This window comes from Heliconius melpomene, chromosome 19 (assembly GCF_056956725.1).
Source record: "Heliconius melpomene rosina isolate 202511_hmr_F chromosome 19, ASM5695672v1, whole genome shotgun sequence".
In the NCBI taxonomy this organism is placed as follows: domain Eukaryota; kingdom Metazoa; phylum Arthropoda; class Insecta; order Lepidoptera; family Nymphalidae; genus Heliconius; species Heliconius melpomene.
Window position 1 is genome coordinate 1,290,316 of NC_140407.1, and position 21,243 is coordinate 1,311,558.

Consider the following 21,243-nt stretch of genomic DNA (forward strand, 5'->3'; position numbering starts at 1 on the left):
GGAGAGATTAATTAAAAGTTTAACTCAACAACTCACAACTGGGACATACAAAGCTAAGCATTTAATTAATTATTATAACTTAAAAGAACTAACCAAAAAGTCATTTCGTTCTTCGCTTAGCTTCGTTTATGCTTGCGTTAAGTTTAGCGGAACTTAACGCCGCAGACGTATAGATAGAGATGATAGACGTATCTTTAAAACTGCATCCCGATATTTAGTACAAGGACAGGCAAAAGACAGAGTACATATAGTCGCTATTCCACTGCCACGACAGCCCCTCTGAATATTCTATATACAATATATACTTTCTAGGACTAAGATTCGAATCCACACCCATCGTTTTCACTCATATAATATACCACTAGACTTACAATCACTTCAAAATTAATTCATTAGTCGACTTCACGCGGCAATTAACAATTGATCAACATTAAGATTTTTAATTAAATATTTTACAGCGAACTTGGACATTAAAAGTATTAGCATATTACTTAACTTTTAGTACTTACTCGTTACTTATTTATGTTCTATTCACGTGACGCTGTCTTAAAAGCATTCATCTTGGGTGAAAGTTTTCTTTCTTTCGTATATTATATAGATACATTTTAATTAGGTTTTAGGTGATTTTTTTTTGTTTTTGTCGTTTTATTTTCATTAGTGATTTTTAAACAACTTGTGGATGTTCAGATCAATTCACTTAAAAGTTTTTTTTTTTTCTAATATGTGCCGATAACGTACAAATGGTATACAATACAAAGTTAAGCTTTGTAACAATTATTTAAAAATATTTTATTAATTAATTTTTCGCCAAATAACACGAAATCTCATTATAATATCACTTCATCACCCCTTTTTAATTCCAGAACTTATGGATATTTCATAAAAATAATATGTATAGTTTGTAACTGTAAACACGACGGTGATGAGTTCGAGCCTACTCGAGGGAATGAATCATTTTCATTTCCTTGTTCTGGTAGCAAGATAAAGCGCGGTGTTGAGTTTCGCCACTTAACACGCAATGTCACGAAAATTTGACAGCGAATAAGGAACGGAGTGTCTCAACACTAAGTGCCGCCTCATCTTTGCTTTCTCTATTGTGCAGGAAAAGCATGAAGCTAAGAATTACACTGGACTTTTTAAGAAAAGATAGTTCCACTACTTTTACTTTCATGTACTTTTTAGTTTCAACTAATTGTAAAATGGTGAACATAATTGAAGCGTTCTCGTTCTGTCTTTGTAAGCATCTTCAAAGTACAACTAACTTGCCTTTAGTTCATTATTCATTATATTATTTCGTGACGAACGGACGGACGGTTCAAAACAATAGTTTTTATATATTTTTTTCTGTTAGTCCATTTAAACTCAAAAAGCCGGATGTGTTGACAATAAAAGATTTTTTGTTATTGTATTATAAGAATTTATTGTCATGACCAAATAAGAACGTAATGAGAGATCATTTCGTTTTTGCGTACTTTATTTATGAACTGACAGACAGTCGTAGCGCAGAACAGAAGCATGTGACTGTAAACGCGACAGGCTATGGGTTCGATTCCTACTCAAAGAAATTAGATATTTAATACTTTCGTTGCTTTGCTCTAGCGTCGAGGCAAAAGGCAGCGTTGAGCAACTTCCAACTTCCACCACTCAGCAAGTCTTTAGAATTCGGCAAAAAGTGGGGAGCGAAATGCCTTAACACCTCTGCCTATTCTGTTACATGCGAGATACAGTTTAAAGCTAAAAAAAAATTGTGAATGTGCTATACCCATATATAGTTTTACACTCCGTTACTCCGGACTTTCAAAACTTTGCAATAACTTTGTAATAATTCCGAGATGCAGTTGGCGGGACTAAACGCCGGAAATTGATAGTTAAAATATTTTAACTATTCCCCAATTAGATAGATACAAAAATATTAAATCATTGCATATATTTACATGCAAGAGCGATAGAAAAAGTATTAAACAGTACACAAAAAGTTTTATTATAATAAATTATTCTCATAAAATTTGCATAAAAAAGCTACAAACAGAGAATTAAATATCTATATATCTCCCAAGTCCCAGGTACGATTACAACTAAATATGAGTGCAGTGACACATACTCGTAGTATTTTTATAGAAGAGAATGTAAACAGCGCGATTATACAAATGATATTCAAAGGAACTACACATTTGCATTAAGAGACAGACTACTAGTTCGAAGATTTCCGATTTATTTTAGTTAATGACGTGTAATGTATATTTATGTAAAGAGGAATAATAACTAAAAGTGGTAGTTATATATATGTTTATGTAAAATGAGGTATATTTTACATATAGTAACAAAAGATTTAATCTGTTATGTTTAGATTTTTCATTGTTGGCAGAGGGACCAATACTAGTTGAAACTCTCTTTTCTATAATTATCGCCTGAATTCATGACATTGCATGTTGAGTGTCGGAGCTCAACGCCGCACTATTTCTCGCCAGAGTGGGGAAATGAAAATAATTGATTACCCCGAGGGCCTATCGAAACATCAATTTTACAGTCCATAGTAAAATGCCATAAAAACCACAAAAAAGGACAACTTGGTTTTCATTTTAGATATTTTATTCCAACATAAGTATATATAAGAATAAAACATAAGAATCAATATAGCATACAGTATAACTCACATCATATATCACACGGATACACGCACAGTTATTACAACTTCAATTTTCAAGAGCCATAACTTAGTGTTTGAAAACTTCACGGTTGAACTCCCACACCTAAACATCGGTCGAGGTAGATTAACTTGAAAGTAACGAAATTACTTTTTACCTTAGAAAATTTTATTTCAGTAAATTGTAACAATGACATTTATTGCAATTTTTATAGTGTTGCAAAGTTTTATGGGTATAGTTTGGAATGTATACCTAATTTATAGAAATTGATAAACAATTACAGTTTTCTTTATATATTTTTTAACGTTGTAGGTTCGATTCCTTCTCAGAGAAATTAATTATTATTTAATTTTATTTTTAGTTTCACATATAAAATACAAAAGAAATCTAATATTAGGGAAGGGAAGTAAATGCCCACACAGTGTCTTAACTCATGCAGAATACACCATGTACGTTGGTTGCCGTAACTGAACGGCGCTTTGTCTTCTGACCAGAGCGAAAGAATTAAAGTAAATCATTTCTCTGAGTGGGAATCGAATCTACAACTGCGTTCGCATATTCAAATCAAGCTATATTTACTATTATTAATATATTTTCCAGAAGCAAAGCAAGAAGGCTAAAAGTCGCCAATATAAACTAGTAAGTATTAGATAAAGCTAGACGTGACAATGTTACAAACACTAGGATTAAGTTATCGATCTTTCTATATATAACAATTACCTCCTTATAAGATTTAGGGTAAAGATTATTTTGTTAATACAAATTAAAGCTATTTTAATCATAATGTAGTAAACATAATTTGATTTAATTAATGAACAAATGTAAACATGTGTTTTCAAGTTTCCAATAATACTTTAGCTAGGAGCCTAGTGTTAGACACTCCGTTCTGCCCGCTCCGTCCAACGAGGAATTGTGTATTTTCAAGTTTTTTAACAATTTGCATAAAATAGTTTTAGTAAAAATCTAACTATAATTTTTTCGAGTTCTCTCTAAGGCTCTAGTAATAAATGTAACTCGTCTATTAAATAGATCGCTTGCTGAAGTTGCGAAGTGCATCTCAAGAGATCAATATGTAGAGTCTAAGCTTAACTTGCGTTATTTAGTTTTTTGCTTTCTTCTTTTTTTTTCGAATATGAGGTCCCCTATACTAATTACTTGTTAATGAAAGTATGAATAAGTGATTGTATGGAGTGAACGAAAATATGAAGGAAACGTTTATTACACACTACAGAAGGTATTGTTTGTCTAAGCTTTAGCTTCACGTAGAAGGGTACGCAGAGGGAACCTAGGAGCCTAGTGTTAAAACACTTCGTTCCCATTAAGTTCTTTCCGCCGAATTCTGAAGGCATTAAATATTTCATTTCCTCGAGTGTTAATCGAAGCCACAACCTAGCGCGTTTACAGTCACACGTTTGCACCCCTGCGCCAAGACTGACCTGAATTTACGCAAGTAAGTTGATGTAAACAAAAAGAATAAATCAAAAAAATATATTATAACTGTATTTATTTTACATACATTATACAAACATCTGTGCCTCTTAATCTACATTTTATTATCTCATTTATAACAAGCTTTTCGCCTTTATTTCACTGTCATGGACTACTAAATCATATTTTTTCTTTTTTCGCATCAGTTGAGTTAAAATGTAATTATATAGTGATTTTTCATGTTATTTACACATAAATATATATTAGGCTAGTCGTGACGGAGGACTCGGGAAAAATACATATTTAATATTTTCATTTCCACATAACACGCAATACTAAACAAAAATAAAAGCTAAAAATTATTTGAACAAACAACTATCACGTAATTAATACTTATAGAATTACATATATGCTAAATGTACCAGACTATCGTCGTATTTAATGTAGCTCGCGATATACAGAATATCTTAATATATTTAATAAAGGCTTCATCCCTCATCTTGTTAATTCAACGAATATACTTGTAATTTAAACTAATTAAATTATTATTATTTTATGATAGTATATTGTTAACTCTATTATTTTAGAGCTATATCTAAATAAAATAAATAACCATATATGAACAAATCTCTGGTCTGAATGATCTGGTGCAGAGCGACAGCGAGGTTGAGTTCCGCCACTCAACATGTAAAGCCTCCAGGATTCGTCGGTAAGTGGAGGACAGAGTGTCTAAACACTAAATTACCTCTGCATGTCGTGCTGTGTACGGGAAATGAAAGTACGTATATGATACCCTCCTTTTTCACATGTCAGTTAAATATCGTAATAGGCGTTGCCGTGTTTATGTCGTTAGTTATTTAACATTTAATAAAAGCCACTTGAAAACGCATAAAACAATTTAAAAACTATATACATCTCTGTTGCACATGAGTGTAATGGTACAGTCTTTACAGTATAATATGAAATATAGTCCACAATAACTCATCGAGAGTCCGCTAACATCGCCACTGCCTTCTGGTAAACCTGGCTTTTAATAGTGGCTTTAAAGAGATTTATAGTGTGGTAGATAGCTTAGTGTTTTTGATGAATGTTTGTAGGTTCAGTGCTGTAGATATTCGTAGTTTATGGTGTTTTGAGTTCAATTCTCAAATCTGTTATTGAGTCTTTTTTTAAGTTTCATGCTGTTTCACGCACGTAGCAGGGTAGACAGACGGAACCATGTGATTCCCGCTCTTGGAAGAAATGAAATATTATATATTTTTATTTCCTCGTTATGATAACGAGGCATAGCGTGGCGTTGAGCTCCTCCGCTGTACACGTAATGCTTCCAGAATTCGGGGTAAAGTTGAGAACACAAGTGCCTTAATAGTAACGGAGTGTCTGTACACTAGGTTTCATGGTTCCCTGGTTTCCTGTGTAATATTATAACATTAAATGCAATGATACAATAACACCATCTGCCTGCATCATTAGACGTGAAATTGACAAGCTATTATGTGGCCGAACTTAATTATGTACTTAACTGAGTTATGGTACTGAGGGACGTGTGGCTAGTCACTTATATGATGACCTATAACATAAACATGCTATATTTTCCTTATTTTGTAGAGAAATAAGATATAATCTTGTGATATTTCTCTTCGTTCTCCAGCTTCCGTAAAAACAGAACTGTGTTGATTGAAGAAACCTGTACCATTTGTATATATAAAACTCTTCCGTTACCGAGTATCTGACAGACAATGAACAGTTGAAACTATGCGGCGTAGAACGATGAAATTTGGCATGCATGTTCCGTGGAGAGAGTAGGATAGTACAAAGAAAGGATTCCCAAAAAAAATCCTATGAGAAATAAAAGAAAAGAAATGTTAGAGTTTGCGGACTTTAAGTCCGCACATACAAAAGAAACAAAACTGTGTTACTACAAAAGAAATTAAGCCTTTTAAATTTTATGCATACATGGCACTCAATTCTAAGCTCATCACAAATATATCTGCTACTTAAGTACCCCGTGATGGTGACAGTATTTCTCTTCTTGTTTGGTTCATTTCATCGTGTTAAAAATAACCCTGTATTTCTCTAATTTTTTTTTGAATATGTAAATACCAAAAAGTAACTTCTGAGAAGTCACTAACAATAATCACGAGAGAGACTTTCTTCTAACTGCCCGTAACGACTGTCGTCGACGTTAAGATCGACAATTGAGACTTCCTGATTTATGTGCTCAGAATTACTGTGTTATTTTTTTGTACATCCATCTACTTTTACCGGATAAAAGTATAGTAGATAGTAGTATATAGTAGTAAAGCGAATGTTAAAAAATAAATTAAATTAGCTTCACGCTGTATCCCGCACACAGCAGGGTACCTTAGCAGGTAACCTTGTGTTATGACACTCCGTTCCCTACTTTCCGCCGAATCTGGAGGCATTGTGTGTTGACTGGCGGAACTTGACTCAACACCAGAGCGAAGAAAAAAAATATAATTAAAATTAATATTTTACTTCTACGAGTGGGGATCGAACACACAACCAGTAGACTTTACAATCACACTTTGATCTACACTACTCTCTACCGGACTTTCTCTCTACTCTAAAAGAAACCCTTCAATATAGGAGATTCCATTTGCAAGGTGGCGGAACTGAACGCCGCGCTAATTACCAGAGCGAGAAAATGTAAATTATCCGCCACCTTAACAGAAGTAATTCAGATAAAACTAAAGTTAACAATATAAGTTTATTCAGTAGTAAAAAAAAATACTTTAAATATTAAAACAAATCAAAACCTAACTAGCAAACGGGCTGTAAAGGCAAGTTATTTAAATATTTTATATGCAATTTGCACATCCTCAACACTGTAGGCACTCTGTAGGCACATCTTAATAAAGGGTTACTCTATTTCCCGCGGGTTAGACGTGATGAATAATAATTTGGGACAGTTTTCAGTATACGTCAATGACCTTAAACACTTTAGTGTTTCTGTCTTTTTGCGTTGAAGTACTTAGCTAGCTTAGTTTCTTAAAAAATGATTTTTGCTTAGTTCGAGGTAGGTAGAGATAAGTGTTAAGATACTTCTTAGGCAGAAAAAATATTAAGACACTAGTATTCAGAAACTGTCCACGTTTCCACCTTATCATCATTTTCATTGAATCACAAATATCAACACCGCGCATTATCTTTTCAGCGCGTACTTTTACGGCAATAAGTGGACGAAAATAGCGATGTCAGAATTTTTACATTAATAAGTAAGTGTGTGAAGTTAATAAAAAAGTCTAAATCAAGATAAATCAAATTAATATTATGCAGCAAAAGAATTTCTTAGGTTCAGCACGGTACTATACCTAATTGTACCTGCGGAAAAAGTTACTTTAGCAACGTAGAAACTTGTCACTTTAAAACAGTCACATTTCCATACGACCTTGCGGACGAAGCCACAGGGAAAAGCTAGTATCAAAAAAACCTACACTAGGCGTATAGCTATTTTGTGGAATGGACTGTTTAAAATTTAAATAGAACGAACGAACTTTTACTTTTAATACTTTAGTGACAATTTTCTCCAGCCCTTGAGGCTTTGCCCCTTATTATCATATTTTTTCTGCGTTAAAGCCCTTTGTGTAGCGTTATTAAACTTATTTTCCACTTCTCTTTAATGGTAAATACAATTAGCTGTGTAATACTGTTTATTTCGGCTAGTTAAATATTTTGGCTTAGTTAAAAAAGTAATTTATATTTTAAGTTTTATTGAATCGTAGTTAGCCGTCGTTGCGCGGCCGGACAGCCTGTGACTGTAAATGTGGCGGTTGTGGGTTCTATTCTCACGTATTACAAGTAAAATATCTTTAACATTTGTGTCTTAACCCTACTATATGCGGGGCACGGCGGGAATATTGAAAGACGGAAAAAATAAAGAAAAAAATTAACTTGATAATTATTTGTTTTTAAATAATTCACTTAAAGTTATATTTGTTAGTTTTGAATTAGTCTATCATATAAATTGAAGGACAATTTAGAAGATTTATGCTCGTTGCAATAGCTGACATCCTAGCTGGGGGACTGGTGGCGAGATTGAGAAATACTAATAATACTTGTTGTTGTTCTATGAAATATACTTATAAATATGTATATAACAATAAAAGGATAAGCCAGAGGAAACCTATCGTTAAGACAATCCATTCCCCACTTTCTTCCTAACTTTCGATATGATGCGTTTGAGTGGCAAAACCCACCGCCGTGTTTTGTCTTATCGCCAGAGCGGAGAAATAAAAATTATTTATTCCGCCGAATGGGAATCGAACCGACAGCCGTCGTGATTACCGTCTGATGAGAGATCACGAGATAAAAATCTTACTATATTACATAATATTATGTACTTGTCAAACTTTGTAAACTTAATACTTACAAGAACTCTAAGTAACACACCGTGCGTGGAAAGGAAATAAAACTCACATGACAATCTAACGTAAATCAAGTTGGCTCACGCGGAGTCCCTTTATCTTAAATCGACATGTCCGCATTTTTCGCTTCTGGCAACCCCGGTGCTAACAGCTGATTCCGACTGATAATTTTAATTTAATGTAATTTAATTCAATTTGAAGCCCATTTCCACAATAATTGCTAAATTTAATAAAGCAAATAGTGTTACTTACGTAATTATAATAGTTTTTATGTTTTAAATAGATTTTATTGTGAATTGTAAAGTGTTCTTTGTGTAAGTGACTGGTAGTGTGCCGGCATAATATTTAAGTATATTTTACTGTAAGTACGCGTTTTTATCATTGTTTTTAATTATTAGGTGCTATAGAAACCATATAACGTTGATTTAATTGTGGTTTACTTGCGTAAATTAGTAGTTAAAGCTTAGTTTTCCGTCGTGCATAAACTACCCGTTATTTGCATATAATCCAAATCCTTAACGTTACTCAAAAAATACTTTACTCAAAATGATGACTCGCAGAGCACTATCTCGTCAGGAGGAGTCCAAACTCCAACTGACTTTACAAGAATTAAAAAACACTAAGGATTTGTGTGCCCAATTACAGTGTGAAAGGCAAGATAATGAAATAGAACTTTTACAGTTACTAGATAATAACACTAGGCTTAAGAAAGAAATGACTGCTATACACATAGAATTAACAACAATTGTAAAGGAACGGGATACTCTCAAAGATTTAGTAGATAAGTTTGACCGGTGCAGCGATGAATATGAGCAGGCCCTTATTAGGATAACTACCTTGGAGCAGGAGCTGCGAGAGGCTCACACACTCATTACTAAGTTACAGGAGGATGCTCAGAATGCTACCGTGTTACATAATATTAGCTTGTATAATGAGTTAGTTGAGAGTGCCCCGCAGTTGGTTTCTCCTGTGTTGGACAGACATAGTCACTCAATTATTGATCTCACCAAGAATGACACATCATTATTCAATCTTAAAAAAGGATCAAGTCTGCCTCACTGCAGTAGAAACAAACTAAAAAAATACATAAAAATCAATAAGTTTATTGTTAAAACTAAAAAATTAATAAAACAACATAGTTATATGTCCAAGTGTGCAAAATTAAGTAAGGACAAATTGGAACTATATGATGATTTAGAAATGTGCACAAAAAAACTAGATAAGTGTAGGTTAAATTATGAAGCTGATACACAAGCACTACAAAGTGAAATTAATTATTTAAAAGACTCCCTTGATATACTTAATAAAAAGTATGTCAATTCATTGAACGAAATACAAGAGTATTCCAAGGCGATGGACAATCTTATTACACTGTCCACAAATAATACTGAACGTTTTGATTCTTTAATCAACAATCACTCTTGTGATTGTGCCCGTTCATCACAGCAATCGCCTGCAAGTACTCCGGTGTGTGTCCCCTTGACCGACCCCTTGTGTGACAGCCTTCATAATAATAGTAGTAGTAGGTTCAGGTCACAGCAGTCATTTGGTGCATCAATTCATGAACCTAGTTCATTAGTTAATGCACAAAACATAGTTTTATTTAGTGATGATATTGGAAGGAATATGGGTTCAATTTTGAATTCTTGTTTACCGGGACAGTCAGCTGTTAGTTTTTGTTATCCGTCAGCATCCTTTGAAGTTCTCATGCAGAGAAGTTTAAGTTATAAATTTAATAAGTGTGACAAACTTGTTATATTATCAAGTAATAGGGGAAATTTAAACAAAAAACAGTTAAATGAGTATTGTAAGTCATTATTAAACTTAGATATAAGTAAAATAATTTTGTTTACATTTCCTTATTGTAAAAATCAGCCAGAAGCGGAAAATAATTACAGATATAAGCTAAACTCTACTCTGCACACAATAAGCACATATAATGACAAATTTCATTTAATTGACACTAACAAAATAGTTAGTAAAACTTTATTTCTGACTCAAAGTAAATATTATTTTGGTCATAGGTTTAAGAGACAGATAGCTTCTGTGCTATCCTATTATTTTGACTTATCAGCCAAGAACTTGGCTACTACTTCAACTGCTTCTATTGAGCAGACTGACATTCCAATTTATTCTGACATTATGTCTAATAATTTACACTCTGTTGACATTTCTCAACATTTAAATTAATTTCTAAGACAACAGAGGTAGAAACCTCTAGCTCTAATTTATTATTATATTCCAAAAATTCCAAAAATTTGATCCAGCCAGCTTTACAATTAAATTACAATAATAACGCACATTGCACATCATCACAATATCCATGCAAAAATAATAAAAAAAATGTTAAGTCTATTAGATTAGTTCATCAGAACATCTGTTGCTTGACGGGGGGCAAGCAGCTAGAGCTGGAATTATTCATGAACTCGGAGGAAATTAGTATTTTGTGTATTACTGAACATTGGTTAAAGGTGAACCAGCTCATGTTTAATTTCAGAAACCACCGGGTAGGAAGCTCATTCTGCAGAATCAACACAATACACGGGGGGTCGCTTATAATATTAAACAAGAACCTTAAGTTCAAGGAACGGAAAGATATTGTGTCCCTTTCTGTAGAATGTTCTATCGAATTAGCGTGTGTTCAATTAGAGCAATTCATTGTTATATGTGTATACAGACCTCCCTCCGCCAATTTAGAATTATTTTTAGAAGTAATGGATGAGGCCTTAAGCAAACTTACCAAGTCGGGTAAGCCTTTGTTAGTGTGTGGGGACTTTAATGTTAATATTTTGGAAAGTTTAAGTCCCACCATTAATTTATTAAGTCTTTTTAAGTCACACAATTTACTTAATTTATTTATGGAGCCAACCAGAATAACTCCTACGACTAGTACTTGTATAGATAACATATTTACTGACATTATTCCATGCTACAAAAGCATTATTAATAAATTGGATTCTGACCACTCTGGTCAGCTAGTAGAATTCTATAGTAGGAAAAAACAGGTGGCTAAGAAAAGAATTGCTTTTGTACCTGTCACAGCTAGTCGTTTGGAACATATGAGAGTTAGTTTACTAACTAATTTACTAGTTTTAGATATAACTTTACCTCCCAATTCTTTGTACAATTCTTTTTTTTACTCTTTTATTAATAAATTTCATTCAATATTTACTCCCAAAGAGATTACAATTACTGATAGTCCTATCTTTGGAGACTGGGCCACAGCAGGTATTTATAAGAGTAGGGAGACACTGTATATGTTATATTATGAGAAACAGTTTAATAGTGGTGAAGAGTTTAAAGAGTACTTAAAATCTTACTCTAAAATTTTCAAAAGAGTTTGCAAAATTGCTAAATCTTTATTTATTAAAACAAAAATCAGAAATAGTAATAATAAAATTGAAGCCACTTGGAAGGTTGTTAATGCCGAGACTGGGAGAACTAGGGTGAAAGATTCTAATTTTAAACTTAGTATTGACGGTCACATTGTTGATTCCGATTTGGAAGTGGCCATTGCATTTGAAAAGTTTTTCTCTACTTTCCCAGTCAGTCTAACAAACGATTTAGGTTCTTCCACCACTATTGCAGAATCGTTAATTAAAGACAATGTTCCCGAATTTTATAATGGTTTCGTTTTCCGTCATGTAAATTATTCAGACATTAGTGTAGCTTTCAAATCAATTAGTATGAAAAAGACAGCCGACTTGTGGGGTGTCTCAGTTAATATCATAAATTCTTTAATTGATATTTTGATTCCTGATTTAGTTACAATTTTTAATAGATGTATTGATTGTGGAGTGTTTCCTGATTTGATGAAATATAGTAAAATAACTCCATTGTTTAAATCAGGTAGTACGCAAGACCCCACAAATTTCAGACCGATTTCAGTACTACCTACGTTTAGTAAAATTTTTGAAAAGCTGATACTCAGTCAGCTTCTTACTTATTTTAATAAAAATAAATTACTGCACACAGGTCAATTTGGTTTCACTCGTGGAAGGTCAACATCTGATGCTGGGGTCAAATTATTAGAGAGTGTATTCGCGGCTTGGGAGGAGTCACGTGATGCCTTTGGGGTGTTTTGTGACTTATCCAAAGCTTTTGATTGTGTGCAGCATAAAACTCTTATCAGGAAGCTACACCACTATGGTATAAGAGGCATTGCTTTGGATCTTCTCACTTCTTATTTAAGTGATAGGATTCAAAAGGTAAATGTCAACGGGAAACTATCACACGGGTCACCTGTAGCATTGGGGGTGCCACAAGGCTCTATTCTGGGTCCGTTTTTGTTCCTTTTGTACATTAATGACTTACCTCACCTTATGAGAGATATCTGTGAAATGGTGTTGTTTGCAGATGATACATCTTTAGTTTTTAAGGTTAATAGACGGCAATTGGAAATTGACGATGTAAACAATGCTCTTTCTAGGATATTACACTGGTTTAGTGCCAATAACTTGCTTTTAAATAGTAGTAAAACTAAATGTATCAGGTTCTTTACTAAGAATGTTCAACAAGTAGAAACCAGGGTTTTGATGAACAATAAGGAACTTAAAGTAGTTAATGAAACTGTTTTCTTAGGTATAACATTAGATGCTAAGTTACAATGGGGTCCGCATATAGAAACTTTATCTGGTAGACTTAGTTCGGCAGCGTATGCTGTCCGTAAGATTCGTCAACTGACCGATGTTGACACCGCGCGTTTAGTATACTTCAGCTATTTTCATAGCATTATGTCTTACGGCCTATTACTTTGGGGTAGTGCCGCTGACATAGATACCATTTTTGTGCTCCAAAAACGGGCTGTCCGAGCAGTCTATAAAATGGGTCCACGGGAGTCACTAAGTAATAAATTCAAAGACTTTAACATCCTCACACTTTACTCCCAATATATTTACGACAACTTAGTATATGTGCATAAGAATATTAATAAATTTAATAAAAACAGTGACCTCCATCAATATAATTTAAGAAATAAAAATAAGCTTGCTGTGCCCTTCTCTAGGCTCCATAAAGTGTCTCACACATTCGTAGGTCAAAGTATACACTTTTATAACAAACTTCCAAACGACGTGGTTAATTTATCACTGAACAAATTTAAAAAAGTGGTAAAGCACAGGCTCTGCCAAAAAGCTTATTACTCTGTTAAAGATTATGTTCGCGATAAAGATGTTTGGAAATGAGTTGCTCTATTTCTAAGTTAAAATTGTTAATTGTGATTTATAACAAATGTTGGCATTTAAAAAGTGTGGCCATGAGTTTCTTTGCCTGTATCTTCTCATGAGCTCAACCATTTGAACGGGCTTTTTTCAAGTCAAAATTGCACATTTTTTTTTTGTTATTTTGTTTTGCATTTTTTTATCTTTTATGACATGTCCAAGTGAATGTTAAGCATTTTTATGGAATAAAGATATTTTGACTTTTGACTTTTGACTTTTTTGAAGGGGCACATGCTCGTGATAGTTTTACTTGTTATATAAAATGTGAACTATAAACTTAGAGTATTTTACGATTTTGTCGTGACTTGTTGTTTCGTGAGTTTGAACTCACATCTTCTTAGAGATACATATGGGCAGGAGTGTAGGGGTCCAAATGGCCCTCTCCTGCTCACCCCAGAATAGTCTTGTTATATAGCCAACCCCAAAATATTTAATAACGAAAAAATTAAAAGTCAAAGTGATGAAATATTTAAAATTTCCATTTCCTCGTTCGAGTAACGAAGCAATTCGCGACGTTGAACTTCGTCATTCAACACATAATGTCTCAAGAATTCGGCGGAAAGTAGAGAACGGAAGTTCCTTAATGGGAAACGGAGTGTATTAACACAATGTTCCTCTAGCATATCGTACTATACGCCCAATGTGCTAGTAGGGTATAGCTTAAGAAAATTATAGCTCTATCTCTAGTAAATCGACGGTATTCTGTTAGTTGTGTGCCAAAAGTAGTCCTGTAAATCTTGATACTATTTAGAAGTGACAGGAGAGTCTATTTCATGTAATGGATACTTGTATAGGTCAAAGTTTCGAGACGTACTATATTTATTTTTATCATTTCTGTACTAGTTTGACCTGTATGTAAAATATTAGGCTAAGCAAAGAAAACTAGCCTAGGAAATATTTTATAATTCCTTTATTTCATCTTTTTTAAAGTCTCTATTTACTTTTTTTTTCATTTTCATTTAAAAAGAGTTTCCTTAAATTAGATGTCAATATCTGGCAATAATGGGTCGGCCATTTATAATACATTGTACGTTTGGTGATAAAATCAGTTCCAATCGTCTCGAAGTGCGTAAGCACTAGGTTCCTTATGATCACCGTGTTATGCGTAAAAACACAAGGTTCCCTCTGTTCACCTTGTTTTTTGTACATACTCATACGTAACTTTAATATTTATATAAACTCACTGAGGATGTTTTTGTACCACTACCAAATAAAGCATTAAACAACATAACAATAATCATTGCCAAATCAAAAACAAATAAAAACCATTTCAATGTTATTTATAATCACATACCTATACCTTTATTTGAAATGAGGACAACCTTCCATCTTTTTGGAGATAATTCAGTTGGTGTTAAACTTTTTTAACCTCATACTAAATCCCGCATCAGTGGTCTCCTAATGTTAAAACTCTCCGTTCCCTACTTCTCAGCGCGTTGAGTAACGGAACTTAACGCCGGATTCTTATTAATTCACCCGAGTGGAAATTGATCCCGCAACCATTGTGTTTACAGTCAGACTTTATGCCCATTCACTACGACGGCCTTGTGTTAATTTAACCTTGGAACTATTAAGTCGTTTATGGTTTTCTTTAATTATGCAATTTTTATGTATTCTATAGAAAACAACTTTATAAGTCACGATGACACAAGTTCTTTTAACGAATTTGATCGAGGATGTTTTAAATTCGAATCTTAGAAAATGAGAAAGTATATTCAAGGTGAACTAAGCGTAATATATATGCTGTGTTTGTTGTGGCGCAGGAGCAGAAGCGTACGACTATACGTGGATTCGATTCCCACGCGAGTAATAAAATTAAATATTTTAATTTTCTCGCTCTGGTAACGAGGCAAATCGTGACGTTGAGTTCTGCCACACAATATCTCCAGATTTCAGCGGAAAGTGGAGAACAGAAGTGTATTAACATATTTTCGGAACGAAGTGTCTTAGCACTAGCAGGTTCCCTCTGCCTACTCTGATACGTGCGTGATATAGTTTAAAGTTACAAAAAAATATACAAAAAGTTTATTTTTTGTTAAGTATGTCGTAATAGTGATATTAAATCCGCGGATATCACAAATTAGTTTTAACTTTCGCAACATGGCCTTGACATATAGATACAGCTGAGAGAAGACATTATGTTACTACTAACTTATATGATCGAGCGTCAAATTAGGTTTATTTTTACTTACGCTTCTTTCACATTTACAAGGTAATGATACCTTTATACAAATATTATAAAGCACAAGAGAAGAGAACACAGAAGAGTTGTTGTTGATAAAGGAGAAAACAGAGATACAGAAGAGTTTGTGTGTTTGCGCTAAAGCACTAATCTCACGCAACACTTAATCGAAATTCGTATAGACTACATGGCCTGTTACATTTCATTAATCAATTTAATATGTTCCACTGAACCTGAGGGTAGTATTTCACGGGGCAGGTAGAATGTGTTATAATGTCATCTTTTAGTTGTTTCCATTTCACCAGGGCGTCGAAGCGGCAGGGAAAAGCTGCTTATTTAATATCTTAGGCCAGTCGGCTCTAGATACACAAGTGTACAACTGTAAAAATTACAGTTTTTGGGTTCGATTCCCATTCAAAGAAATGAAATATTTAATATTTTTCATTTCCACGAGGCAAAATGCGGAACTGTGTTCTGCCACTCAACACACCATGAAAATATATATATTTTACTTTTGAATAAAGATATTCGAACTCAATTAATAAAGTGAATATAACCTCTATATCGCCACATTGGCGTTAATAAATCAACTTATTTGCATATTGCTTATTTAATATTCCATTCGATATTAACAAGATTTTGGAAGAAAATCATCTTTGTGACCTCGAATTTGTTCTAATGAAGACATGATTTAGTAAAAATATCATCTTTCGCGAATCGTTTACAAATATCCTATTGAATTGACCTTCGGACTAATTGACCAATTTTTATTTTTAATATTTATAGTAAGACAAAGCGCGATGTTGAGTTCCGCCATTTCTCACGCAATATCTCGAAAAAACTCCAATGCCTTAAGACTAGAATCCATTCGTCTCTACTAAAAACTTTTACGTAGCGAGTATCATACCGGTGCCTCTTGGAAACTGCCTATTTTACGAGTATTCGGTTCTATTTCTCTGTCTTTATTGTTTAGTGCATAAAAAAACTTTTTAAAATATTAAAAATATAATACGTTGCCTACAATTCTACAGCTTTTTTATTTTTCTTAGTCTATCATAAATTTGGTTTACTGAGATGACAAATTTTAATTTTTTGTTATATTGCATGTCTGGGAGATGAGAAAGTTTTAATATAAAGGCGAAACAACAGCCAATTCTTAATATTTTCAACAAAATACCTCATTTGCTTATGCCGGTGGATCTTTACACTGAGCGGGGTAAGAGCGTTTATTACATTCGGCCTTAATAAGAAGAATTGTGTAACATTTCTATCTAAGAATTTTAAATGAGCCTCGTATCATATTGTAATATGATGATTCTATTCATATATTTTAATTTTGAGATGGTTACAAATGTCACCCATTTTGTTGATTATTATTTAATTGTTTATTCAAAAACAGTCATTTATAAAAAGAAGCGCGGCGTTGAGTTCCGTGGCTATTCAGTGGCGCTGTTCAATCAGTCATTGTATAATCAATCAGAGATTGTGGGGAATGAATTGTCTTAACACTAGGTTCCCTCTGCTTACCTTGCTATATATACTGGTAAAGCCAAAAAAAGTGATAATTAAAAAAAAAGTTAATTAGATTTATTTATACTTTTAAATGAAATAGGCATTTAATATTTTCTTATTTGAAATAAAAAAATATAAAATTGTTTACATTGCCTATTCAGTGAAAACTTTTTATACTAGATGAACCCTACGAAAATGACTCTAAAATCACAAAAACAAAATTAATAACCAGTGTAATAAAAATAGAAGTTGAAAATTTGCTTTTTATTGCTTATTTTTTCGGGCAACTTGCAGGCTAGACTAAAACACTATAGTAATAAATCTTCTAGAACTTTTGACTATTATGCGTAACCTTATAATATAAGAAAAAATTAAACAATATAAAATAATGGGGGGTCTTAGTGCAACTGAAAAGGATTTTGGGGTCGATATCATCTCGGGGAAATTATAATATTTAAAATTGTCTAAATTTCTTTTCATTTTCATTTTCCCGCTCCGATAGGAAAAGTCTCCACACTTTGAGTTCTGCAATCAAAAACTTTAAAAAAATATATATATAAATTCACTTTATTTATTACTTCTTAATGTTTCTTTATCAACAACATGTCTTAGCTGAGTGATTTACAATAACAAAATGTTAGTTATTATTCAAGCTAGACACATAAAACTAGACCTATACGGACTTTCTCAACATAAATAGCCCTTAAGGAAGTATTTTATTACTAGGAAGCTTTATCTTGGGGTTGAAATTTGTCTCTACTATATTGTTACTAGTGAATAATTAAAGGAAATTTCTTTTCAGCTTTTAATTATATTGTAAAACGTAAACACATTTTTCACTTTTCAAATATACACTCATAAAAAATATATTTTTGTCCTACTTTCTGCCGATTGTTGGAGGCATTGCATGGTATTTCCGCGGAAATGAAATATTAATACTTTCATGTGGGAATCGAACTCACAACCTGTCGCGATTATAAGCACATGCTTGTGCACCTACGCCACAACTAACATCAAATAAAATCAAATCTATATCCCAAAAAATATAAACCACAATCATTTATCATCAATTATTAACAAATCTATATAAAAAAATATTTTTAATATTACACAGAACAAAACCAGGAGAGATTAATAGTATTCTTATATAAATAGAGTTAATAGACTAATGGTGCGCGTTAATAGAATCATGCCAAATTATGCAAATTTCACCGGCGGCTCTGTCGTACGTGAAAATGTGTAATACTCTGAGATCAAGTTCCTAATAACACATAATTTAAAGCAAAATAATAACATTTGTGGTCGTAAAATAAGAATTCATTTATTATTTTCTTGTTGTTCTGATATTTTACCATCTATACTTAATATTTATTTTTCTTTAATAGTTTTAACTTTACGCAGACTGTATTTTCTATATAACAGGATAGGCAATGGAAACCTAGTGCTTAGAGACTCCATTTCCTACTTTAGGCCCAATTTTCATGATATTGTGTATTGGTTTATGTAAGGTTTAATATACATTTAAATTATTTGCATTTGAAACATTTTACACATAAATTCAGTATGTTTTTAAGCTATCATTATGTAAGCCCTCATAGTAGTGATAGTACAAAATCGGAACATTCGTATGGAATTTTCCCGGACGAGTCCGCAGACGTGCTATAGTCCCAAATTGAAATTGCACAACTTTATGAAAAAAACAACACATTAATACATTTTTTTTTTTTCATAATATATGTATTCATAAAATATGTAGATTATAATTATAATTTATTTATCATAAATTATTGTCACCCTACAATTCTTAATGGAGAATCACGAGGGGTCAGTATTATTGGGGCGATTGCGTTTATGGCGATTCAACTGTCGCTCTTACTATTATTTATGGCAAAAAATACTAGAATTAGATATTAGAGACCTTCGTAGCGCAGGGGCACAAGCGTAAAACTGTAAAAGCAACGGTTGTGTGTACAATCCTCATAGAGGGGAAATGACATAGTTAATATATTCATTCGTCCGCTCTGGTAACAATTCAAAGCACAGTATTAGTTTTAATACTCATCATGCAATGCCTCAAGCATTCGACGAAAAGTGGGGAACGCAAGACTCTTAATGGAGACGACTTAACAATAGGTTCCCAGGTTCCTTGAAGTGAAGTAAAGCTAAAAAAATGTTTGTTGAATTGATTTGAACAGAAAAAAAAGTACTATATCTAAAGTATTTGAACTTTAAACTTGTATTTGATTTGAAAAAAAAAACTATAATGAAATAATGACAACTATAATGAAATAATGACAACATTACAGTCCTACTGTGGTTATTTGGGGGTAAAGCTTCGAATGGAAGGGAAGGCTAAAAAGTATCAAAGAAACTAGATTCAAAGATTCCAAAAACTAGATTTATTGATTCTTTTGATCGACTTCTTTGATATTCATTTGTAGGCAGTATTTTTTATTGTACCTACTCATGTCTTTCAATGTAGCTTTGAACAATTCGTTATTAACGAACGAATTGGGTTTTTATTACAAGATTAAATCTGTTAACGTTTTAAGAAAATTTGTGTAAATATTTTTGTAAATAATAAATATATTTTTATTTTTTTTTTGTTAATGTAATAAAGCCGATGAGTTTGTTTGGTTGAACGCCTTAATTTCGGGACTATTGGTATTGGGGAACGGAAGTGGCTTAATTGGAACGGAATGTCTGGACACTAGGTTCCCAGGTTTCCTCTACCTACTCTGCTATGTGCGGGATAAAACGTGAAACTACATAAAATATCTATATTGTCGTACAATTTTCTCCTAGTTTTCGTGAAAAGTAAAATAACGATTCATTATGTTAAATCACCTATTACCTAACATATAATTTATATTGAGAGATTTATTACATACAAAAAGAACTCTTAATTAAACGAAAGATAATAAAGTCAAGAAATTTCCAATTTGTGAAGATATAAATTCTGAATGCAAATTTAAAAGAAAATTTAACTTAAATTAAAATTTTGTTGATTGATATAATGTAACAGAGTGAACACCATTTCAATAAATTCTTAACTCCATTAATTTTGTTGATGTCCCATTTAATTATTTAGTTAAAATTATATTTGATACAAGCTATTACCTGCGGCTTCGCTTAGCTTAGAAATAACTAACAAAATTAACACATACTAGGGGGTTGTCTCGAAATAATAGACGGTATGTAACATAATAAATACTTACCGATATCAAAATATATTTTCACACAAGTCACGAAACACTACACGAATATATTTTAAAAAAAAGCACTAGTAAACAATTCACTTTAACAAATGATCGTGTAAAACTTTCGCGCGGGAAACTTTTATATGCTCCGTACAAATCTACAATACGTCTACACTCAGCGCTTGTCGCGCGTATACTGAACTGGCTGAAAAATCTTCTCAAACAAATTTATATATTTGGAATTGCATGATGGCAAGCACGTTCGAATTATGAATGTAAATCGTATATTATCTGTGATATTTTTTTAATATGAATATAAGTCAACGATCTTGAATGATGCATCCTAAAATTGTATTTACATATGTAATTGAATCTCCTTGGATAGTTAATTAAACTATTTTCTTGTTTATTTATGTCAATATCAGTTAAATTGAATATGCTCGATGCATTTACTTAATAATTGATTGATGAAAAACTATTTCTGTAGAGGACAAAGTTAATGTTAGTTTAGTAACTCAAGTAGTTTAATTTCAATGTTAAACCATTTACGTTTGTTTGTTCTTAAGCTATATTTATTATTAGTTATCTTTTTAGTAAAAGCAATATTTTTTTGTATTTAAAATATTCCAGGTTATAATATGATAACAACAACAATATTGTTTATTTCTT

At 32.6% G+C, this 21,243-nt stretch overlaps 1 protein-coding gene across 2 annotated transcripts in view; it reads right to left on the bottom strand.

The window, feature by feature from the left end:
* The window catches only part of LOC146528236 (thyrotropin-releasing hormone receptor-like), a 67,578-nt gene extending 46,815 nt beyond the window's left edge, over positions 1-20,763 (bottom strand). For both annotated transcript variants that reach the window (XM_085202578.1, XM_085202580.1), the window contains exon 1: positions 20,593-20,763. The gene's annotated coding sequence lies outside the window, so the exon portion shown is untranslated. The remainder of the gene's footprint in view (positions 1-20,592) is intronic.
* Between the last annotated feature and the right edge of the window lie 480 nt (positions 20,764-21,243).